The 7,640-nt window shown below is 42.8% G+C and overlaps 1 long non-coding RNA gene across 1 annotated transcript; it reads right to left on the bottom strand.

Annotated features, from left to right (window-relative positions):
• Positions 1-3,241: 3,241 nt before the first annotated feature.
• On the bottom strand, positions 3,242-6,866 carry LOC143963304 (uncharacterized). Its single transcript, XR_013270936.1, has 2 exons — positions 5,844-6,866; positions 3,242-4,276 (listed from the first exon to the last, which is right to left on the bottom strand). It is a non-coding gene; the product is annotated as an uncharacterized LOC143963304 (long non-coding RNA).
• Between the last annotated feature and the right edge of the window lie 774 nt (positions 6,867-7,640).

Here is a 7,640-nt window from a genome sequence, read left to right as displayed (position 1 = left end):
ATATTGGTAATTAGTTGCTATGGATGTGAACATCTGCATTCCTTCATCAATATTCTAACACTTCCAGTGACTTCAGTTCTGGTCAGATTCATGTTGGCCCTGAATGTGAAACTTCTCTCTATTTATGACAATTAATCATTTTTGAAAGATGAAGGAGAACCTAAAATCATGAGTCGATGAGAATCTTAAAGAGGTTTAAGAATGGGATGTAGACAATCTCTGGTACTTTGACATTGCGTATTCCAGTTAGGTTGATAGGACTTGGATTTGCTCAGTCTGGTTCTTTTGTCTGTATTCAACTGAGTTTATTAAACTTTTATTGAGCAAGTCGCAGAAGCCATACTGCCGAAACTTGTGTACATCAACCCAAAGGTTTATTCTCAGTAAATCTAGTTTTTTACACAGCATTATTGTTGTGAGGCTGAATATTAATATAAATGACAGTAAGTAACAGTTAATCAAGCCAAAACAAAAAGCTCCCTCCTCTGTCACCTGAGTTATTGAATTAACTACTTTCTCTTGAGCAAGCTCTGGCAAGCAACTCATAGGGCTGTCCTGGGTGTACAGCAGCAGAGATAACTAGCTAATACTAAACTCAAAGGATTTGTTTTAGAAGTCCTGAAGAGATAATTATAGAATAACAGGTCAGATTCTAGCACGTAGTCTAGCGTGCCATGTCTAGAGGTTGTTGAAGTCTTACCTATTGTCATCATTATACCATCATTATAACCTATTGTCATCATTATACATTGTGCCAGGCAACAATTGAAGTTTCTATCACTATTATATGCACATTTCTCTCCTGCCTTTCTATTAAAACAGAATGTATGACTATAAGCATAGTCTGTCCACAGTCTTGCTGCAATGTAGCAAATTAAATTAAAGTAAACAACAAAAAAAGAAGCAGTCCAAGTGTCTAAGTCATAACTCACTCACATTGTCAATTATATTTCTATTTTTTTTTTAAATTGGCTTTAAGGTTGATGTTGAATGTTTTTGAATGCATTTCAACTTCTGACTTGGAATAGCAAACAAAATAGTAAATCAGCATATTTTGCCAGATGTGTCCCAAAGGGAAACTTCCCCTTCACTTCCTGTCCCATAGCCAAAACAGGAAATTAAAGATATTCCATTCAAATTGAGTGAATCCCTGGTTGTCACCAGGGTCCTCAGAATTTGAAGATTTCCTCCCTACTGTTCTTTACTGTACTTTAATTTCCTATTTGAAGATAATGGTAAAAATGACAAATTGACATGGAGAATCTCCCTAAGGCCCCTTTCACACATGCGGACATTATGTTCGTATTTCATCCATCCGTTTGCGGATGAAATACAGACATACATGCATTCCTATGGTAGAGCGGGTGTCTGCGGATAAACATCCGCAGACACCCGCTATCGTCCACCTCCGCTATTGTCCGATTCTGCAGACGGAGGAAAATCTTATTTTTCTATCCATCTGCAGAGCGGATCGGATGAACACAGACAGACGGTCCGTGTTCATCCGATCCCCCCATAGAGGAGAACTGAGAGCTGACAGTGTGCCGGGACCACCCTGTTATCCGCCGGCTCAGCGGGGACAACGGAGCGATCCCCGCTGAGTAAGCAGATCATCACGGGGTGGATCATTACTGATCCGTCCCATGTGAAAGGGGCCTAACAGGGGCACAGACAGAAATAAAAACTTACATTTTGTAATTGATGGAATATTAAGTGACAATTTATTTTTTACCACCCTTAATAAAAGTAAAATATGAAAAAAAAAAGAAATAAAAACTTACAAGTGTTCTAATTCCTCTTCATTCTATCCAAAACTAATAATTAAAATGTTGCCTTTAACCAGTTCCCACCCAGACCAATTCTTACATTTCTCTCCTACATGTAATAATCTGTATTTTTTTGCTAGAAAGTTGCTCAAAACCCGCAAACATCATATGTAATTTTTTAGCAGAGACCCTAGAGAATAAAATACGATCATTTCAATTTGATATGTCACACAGTATTTGCGCAGCGATTTTTCAAACACAGTTTTTTTTTTTAAAATACACTTAGTGCCGGTTCACACTACCGCGACTTGGGACGCGACTTGTCAGACCGCAAGTCGCCCCAAGTCGCTTGACAATAGTAATTCCATTAAAATGAATGAGAGCCGTCTTAATGACCGCTACTCAAGTCGGAGCGACTTCAAAAAAGGTTCCTGTACTACTTCAAGGCGACTTATAGGCGACTTGTACCCATACATTTCAATACAAGTCGCCTACAAGTCGGATCGCTGTCTGTAACCAAGCGACTTAACAGGAAGAAGAACACAATGCCATCCCTCCCCCTTCCCATACACTGATCACTTCCTGTGTGAAGTGTGGGTAGGTGAAGTGAAGAAGAAAAGAAGTGATTGTGATTGTGATTGTGAGAAGATTGAAGAACATGTCATCCCGAGGCCGCAGAGAAGTGCAGCACAGGGAGCCAGTAGATAATGAATCCCTCATCAGACATGTGAGGCAGCGACCCTGCATATATAACAAGCAAGATCCCGACTACAAGGATCAATCCAAGAGGGATAGTGCTTGGTTAGAAATATGTAGACTGACTTTCGAAGATTGGGAAACAATGCTGCCGACCGATCGTAGTGACAAATGTAAGTTTAACCTTTTTATTAAATTCATGGTGTTATTACTTGCCACGTCACCTGCCACGTCACCTGCCACGTCACTTGCCACGTCACCTGCCACGTCACTTGCCACGTCACCTGCCACGTCACTTGCCACGTCACCTGCCACGTCACCTGCCACGTCACTTGCCACGTCACCTGCCACGTCACCTGCCACGTCACTTGCCACGTCACCTGCCACGTCACTTGCCACGTCACCTGCCACGTCACTTGCCACGTCACCTGCCACGTCACCTGCCACGTCACTTGCCACGTCACCTGCCACGTCACCTGCCACGTCACCTGCCACGTCACCTGCCACGTCACTTGCCACGTCACCTGCCACGTCACTTGCCACGTCACTTGCCACGTCACCTGCCACGTCACTTGCCACGTCACCTGCCACGTCACCTGCCACGTCACCTGCCACGTCACCTGCCACGTCACTTGCCACGTCACCTGCCACGTCACTTGCCACGTCACCTGCCACGTCACCTGCCACGTTACCTGTCACGTCACCTGCCACGTCACTTTTGTGTATTCTTTCACTGATGCTAACTGCTAGTGTTAATAAATGTTAATAATGAATGATCGTGAATGAATGATTCTTTTATTATTACATTATAGAAAAAAAAATAACCAACATATCATTTTTATTACATGAAATAAAGATGACATAGCAGGAAAACATTATAACCGTAATAACACATTAGCAAATTCTAGATGCAAAGCAGTGAGCAATGTAGTTAGGAAATGGCATCCAATTGCCATTCTAAGTCACCGGCCGGTGAAATAAAGTATGATGCAAACTTTTCACGAACAGTGGCACCATCGCAGGATCCCCTTGCAGCAGTCATATGTGCACTTTCCAAGTCATGCATAAGGGAATCCTCAAAACGGTACCCGTCACGTACCCGTACAAAATTGTGCAGCACGCAAGCTGCTTTGACAGCAGTAATTGCATTTTCAATGTTTAATGCGATAGGCGTATGTAACAAACGCCATTTATTGGCAAGAATTCCAAACGTGCACTCAACCATCCTTCTTGCCCTTGTCAGCCGGTAATTAAAGACTTTCTTGCGGGTTGTCAGATTTCTATTGGAGTAAGGCCTCATTAGGTGTTGCGACAATGCAAAAGCCTCATCTGCGACAAACACATAGGGTATTGGGGGTTCAGTTGTGCCAGGAAGAGGACAGTTCTCAGGAATATCTAGCTGATTAGATCGTAGCCTTTCACCAAATGAGGAATTTGCAAAAATACGCGAATCGCAGCTACTTCCGTAGGATCCTATATCGATATAGGTGAAGCAGTAGTTTGCATCGACAACAGCAAGAAGTACAAAAGAACAATATTTTTTGTAATTGTAGAACATACTTCCACTACCAACAGGCTTAACGACACGCACATGCTTCCCATCTATAGCTCCAAGGCAATTTGGGAAATTGCACCGACGCCAAAATATTTCTGCTATATCACGCCAATTATCTTGTGTAGGCCGTTTCATAACCATGCTGTTAAGCACATCCCATATGACTTGGCAGGTGTCACGGATAATGTAGCTGATCGTTGATCTGCCCAACATGAACTCATAATGTAGACTAACTAGGGAATGACCGGTTGCCAGGTATCTGAAAGACAAAAGACATAAACCATTTTATGTTCCTATTTATGTTTTGCAGTATCAATCTTACAAATCCGTTGGAAGGGTTTGCGTGACTGTTTTTCGCGCTACGTACGCAAATTGAATGAGGCCAGGAGTGGATCTGGAGGAAAGCGTATTGTCCCCTATGTTCACGCAGATGAACTAGAGTTTCTGCGGCCTTTCCTGGAGCTGAGAGAGTAAGATAAAATCTTACATAGTTGTAAAGTGATACTATACAATTCAAATAAGAAGGGGGTAACTGTTCTTTTATATGTTTATTGCAGAACACAATCAAGTTGGCCAGTTGCTGGTGAACGGCAGGATGCAGCACAGGAGGAGGCAGCTTCTCAAGAAGTGGAAGGCTCGTTGCCCATTTCCCTGGATGATCCTTTGCTGCTGGAACAACAGCAAAGTGAAGAAGCGGACCGCAACCAGGGAGAGGCTTCCACTAGTCAGCAGCCGGCTCAGCCTCTCCGACTCCGGCAACAACGAAGTCGACCAGCAAGGGGCAGTAACTCACAAAACCTAGAACGATTTTCGGAACTGGTTGATCGGATGAACCAGAAATTGGACGAGCTGCATTCGGAAGACCATAGTTTTGGAATCATGGTCGCCGAAATGCTAAAAAGAGTACCGCCGGAGAGGAAAAATGATGTAAAAAAATCAGTGATGGATCTCATAGAAGCGAGCATTACAAATGATCCTATTCAATCCGCTTCCATGTTTGGACCACCACCACCATCCGGACCCTACTACACGTACTCAACCCCTCCACCACCCAGAACCCATCCCTACTATCCCCCTCACTTCCGTCCCTACTCCAATGAGTATGGACATGCCCTTAATCCTGCCCATCCACCTATACCCTATCCCTCTCCATCCCCACTGACATCAGCAACTTCAGCTAATGTTACACCAATGCCTTCCACCAGCTCCTCACCATATGAGCCAGTGTACCAAAACCTGTGAGATTTTAAAATTAAACATATGTTCTGTTTTGTTGTTATTTGGTTATATATTGTTCTAATTATTAAAGTTTTTTTCAAAAAAAAAGGATGTTGGTGTGATAAATTTTGCAATATTTCTTCAACAATATTTTTATTTGGAAGAATTACGTACCTAGGTGGATGCAACATCGCAGCAATGATGCAACTGTCCACTGCTGTTTCTTCACACAGAACTGAGTCAACATACATCGTCTATGTCTCTGTTCTGTCCTCTCCCCAAGATGGGAGGTGCTGTCTCTCAGCTGCTCTGCTCCCCCACGCTCAATGTGGAGGGGTGGATAGCAGCTTGCTGAGAGGCTGCCACTGTCATCAGTCCAGCCAGCTGCTGGCGAATGAAGGATGATGCGCTGTCTCAACTAATCTTCGTGATATCTGCAGAAAGTGGACTTCTGTTCACTCTGCACTGAAAAGGGGCACAGGATTGCAAAATAATTGCACTCATATGACCCGTAGGAGAAGCCAAGACAAATGAGCTCAGGCTAGATTGTTGCACATATAATAACAATGTGATAATGGTAATGTGCATCAAAAAAATAGATAGTTTACCTGAGCGTAATAATCAATCTTTCAGTAGGTGAGAGGCTCCTCCTATATGAGGTGTTCTGTCGCTCCAGATGGTTGTAAACTAGACGAAGCAATTCATCAAAACTGTAAAATGGATAAAAAATGTAATTTGATATATTCTACATGAGAAATATCTGACATTTGTAGCTACACTATTACCGATGTAATAACATATGCAAATCTGATGCCTCTAGGACCCCTTTCACACTGGGCTGGTGCGGCCGTCGGCGGTAAAAGGCTGCTATTTTTAGCTGCGTTTTACCGTCGTTTTAGCGGTGGTCTGGGGGCACTTGCGGGGTGGTTTTAACACCCACTAGCGCCCGAAAAAGGGTAGTGCCGATGCAGAGGCGCTTTGCCAGCGGTTGTGCGGCCCTGTCCCATTGATTTTGATGGGTAGGAGTGGTTAGGAGTGGTGAATACACCGCTCCTTCACTGCTCCAAAGATGCGGCTAGCAGGACTTTTTTCACCTTCCAGCCAGCCAGCGCACCGCTTTAATGTGATACATGCAAGCTTGCCGATCACCCCAGTTGATGTTTAGCATAGGTAGATGACAAACAATTCTGCTGAATATCAATCTTCGCCATTTTATTCTCTACGTTAAATGCTACAAAATATATCTTTCAAAAAATAAAAAATAAATGGGACAAAATAGTCTATTAGCATATGTACTTGCCTTGCAATTGACATCCGGGTATAGTTGTAAAACTTGTCCTCAAAAACACGCAAATTTTCATAGATGGCCCAAAATTGGCCTCTACTGTCTCTACTTGCAATAATTGGATGGATCCAGTAGCGGCGTCGTCTTCTCATCCTCATCCTTCGCTTCCTCTCTTCCTCCTCTTCCATTAACACTGCCACACCAGCAGTTACTACAGCTCTCATCAAATAAGGCAATGACAACATTGTGGTGACAGGACAAGACACACGACAGGAAGCAGGAAGAAGCGACAGGAAACAACAATGATGTCACAAGAGCTGAGTAGCGCTGATTGGCCATAGGCAAAGTCGCCTGTGCTTCAGGCGACTTGTAAATCGCGCTAAGTCGCGTCGAAGTCGCGCTAAGTCGCGTCGAAGTCGCGTCGAAAGTCGCGTCGAAGTCGCGTCGAAGTCGCGTCGATAAGTCGCGCGCAAGTCGTGTCGCGGTAGTGTGAACGGGCACTTAATTTTAATACAAAGATGATGTTATGCCAAATAAATAGATATGCAACATGTAATGCTTTACAATTGCGCTTGCTTGTGGAATGGTCCCAAACAATACTTACTTACAAATCTCCATAGACAAAACGTTAACATTTTTTACAGGTTACCAGTTTAGCGTTACAGAGGAAGTCTAGCACTAGAATTATTGCTCTCACTCTGATGTTCCCGGCGATATCTCACATGGGTGGTGTGAACACCATTTACATATGCCGATGTATGCGTATGGGGGCGCTTTAAAAAAAATATGTAATTTAACATTTTAATTCTATTTTTATTTTTTATTTTTTACAATATCCCTTTATTTATTTATTTATTTTTGATCACTTTTTTTCCTATCACAAGAAATGTGCCTGTAAAAGTAAACCAGCAGCTAATGAGCCGCCATGATGGCTTTTACATTGCAGGAAACCAACGGATAAAATAAAGACAACTAGATGATGTCTGAAACTGCAAGCATCATACAGATACCTCCACTCAAAGTCCACAACGTCATACGACGCCATGCGGGCAGGAAGTGTTTTTTTAAAGTAACATTGAAGGTTCCGTTTTTTTAAATTAAAATAATAAACATCTTATAC

Source organism: Lithobates pipiens, unplaced genomic scaffold, assembly GCF_037356315.1.
Source record: "Lithobates pipiens isolate NorthernLeopardFrog02 unplaced genomic scaffold, aLitPip1_a1.2 Scaffold_8, whole genome shotgun sequence".
Lineage (NCBI taxonomy): Eukaryota > Metazoa > Chordata > Amphibia > Anura > Ranidae > Lithobates > Lithobates pipiens.
Note: the sequence above shows the minus strand (reverse complement) of the source record. Positions and strands in the feature narration are given on the sequence as shown.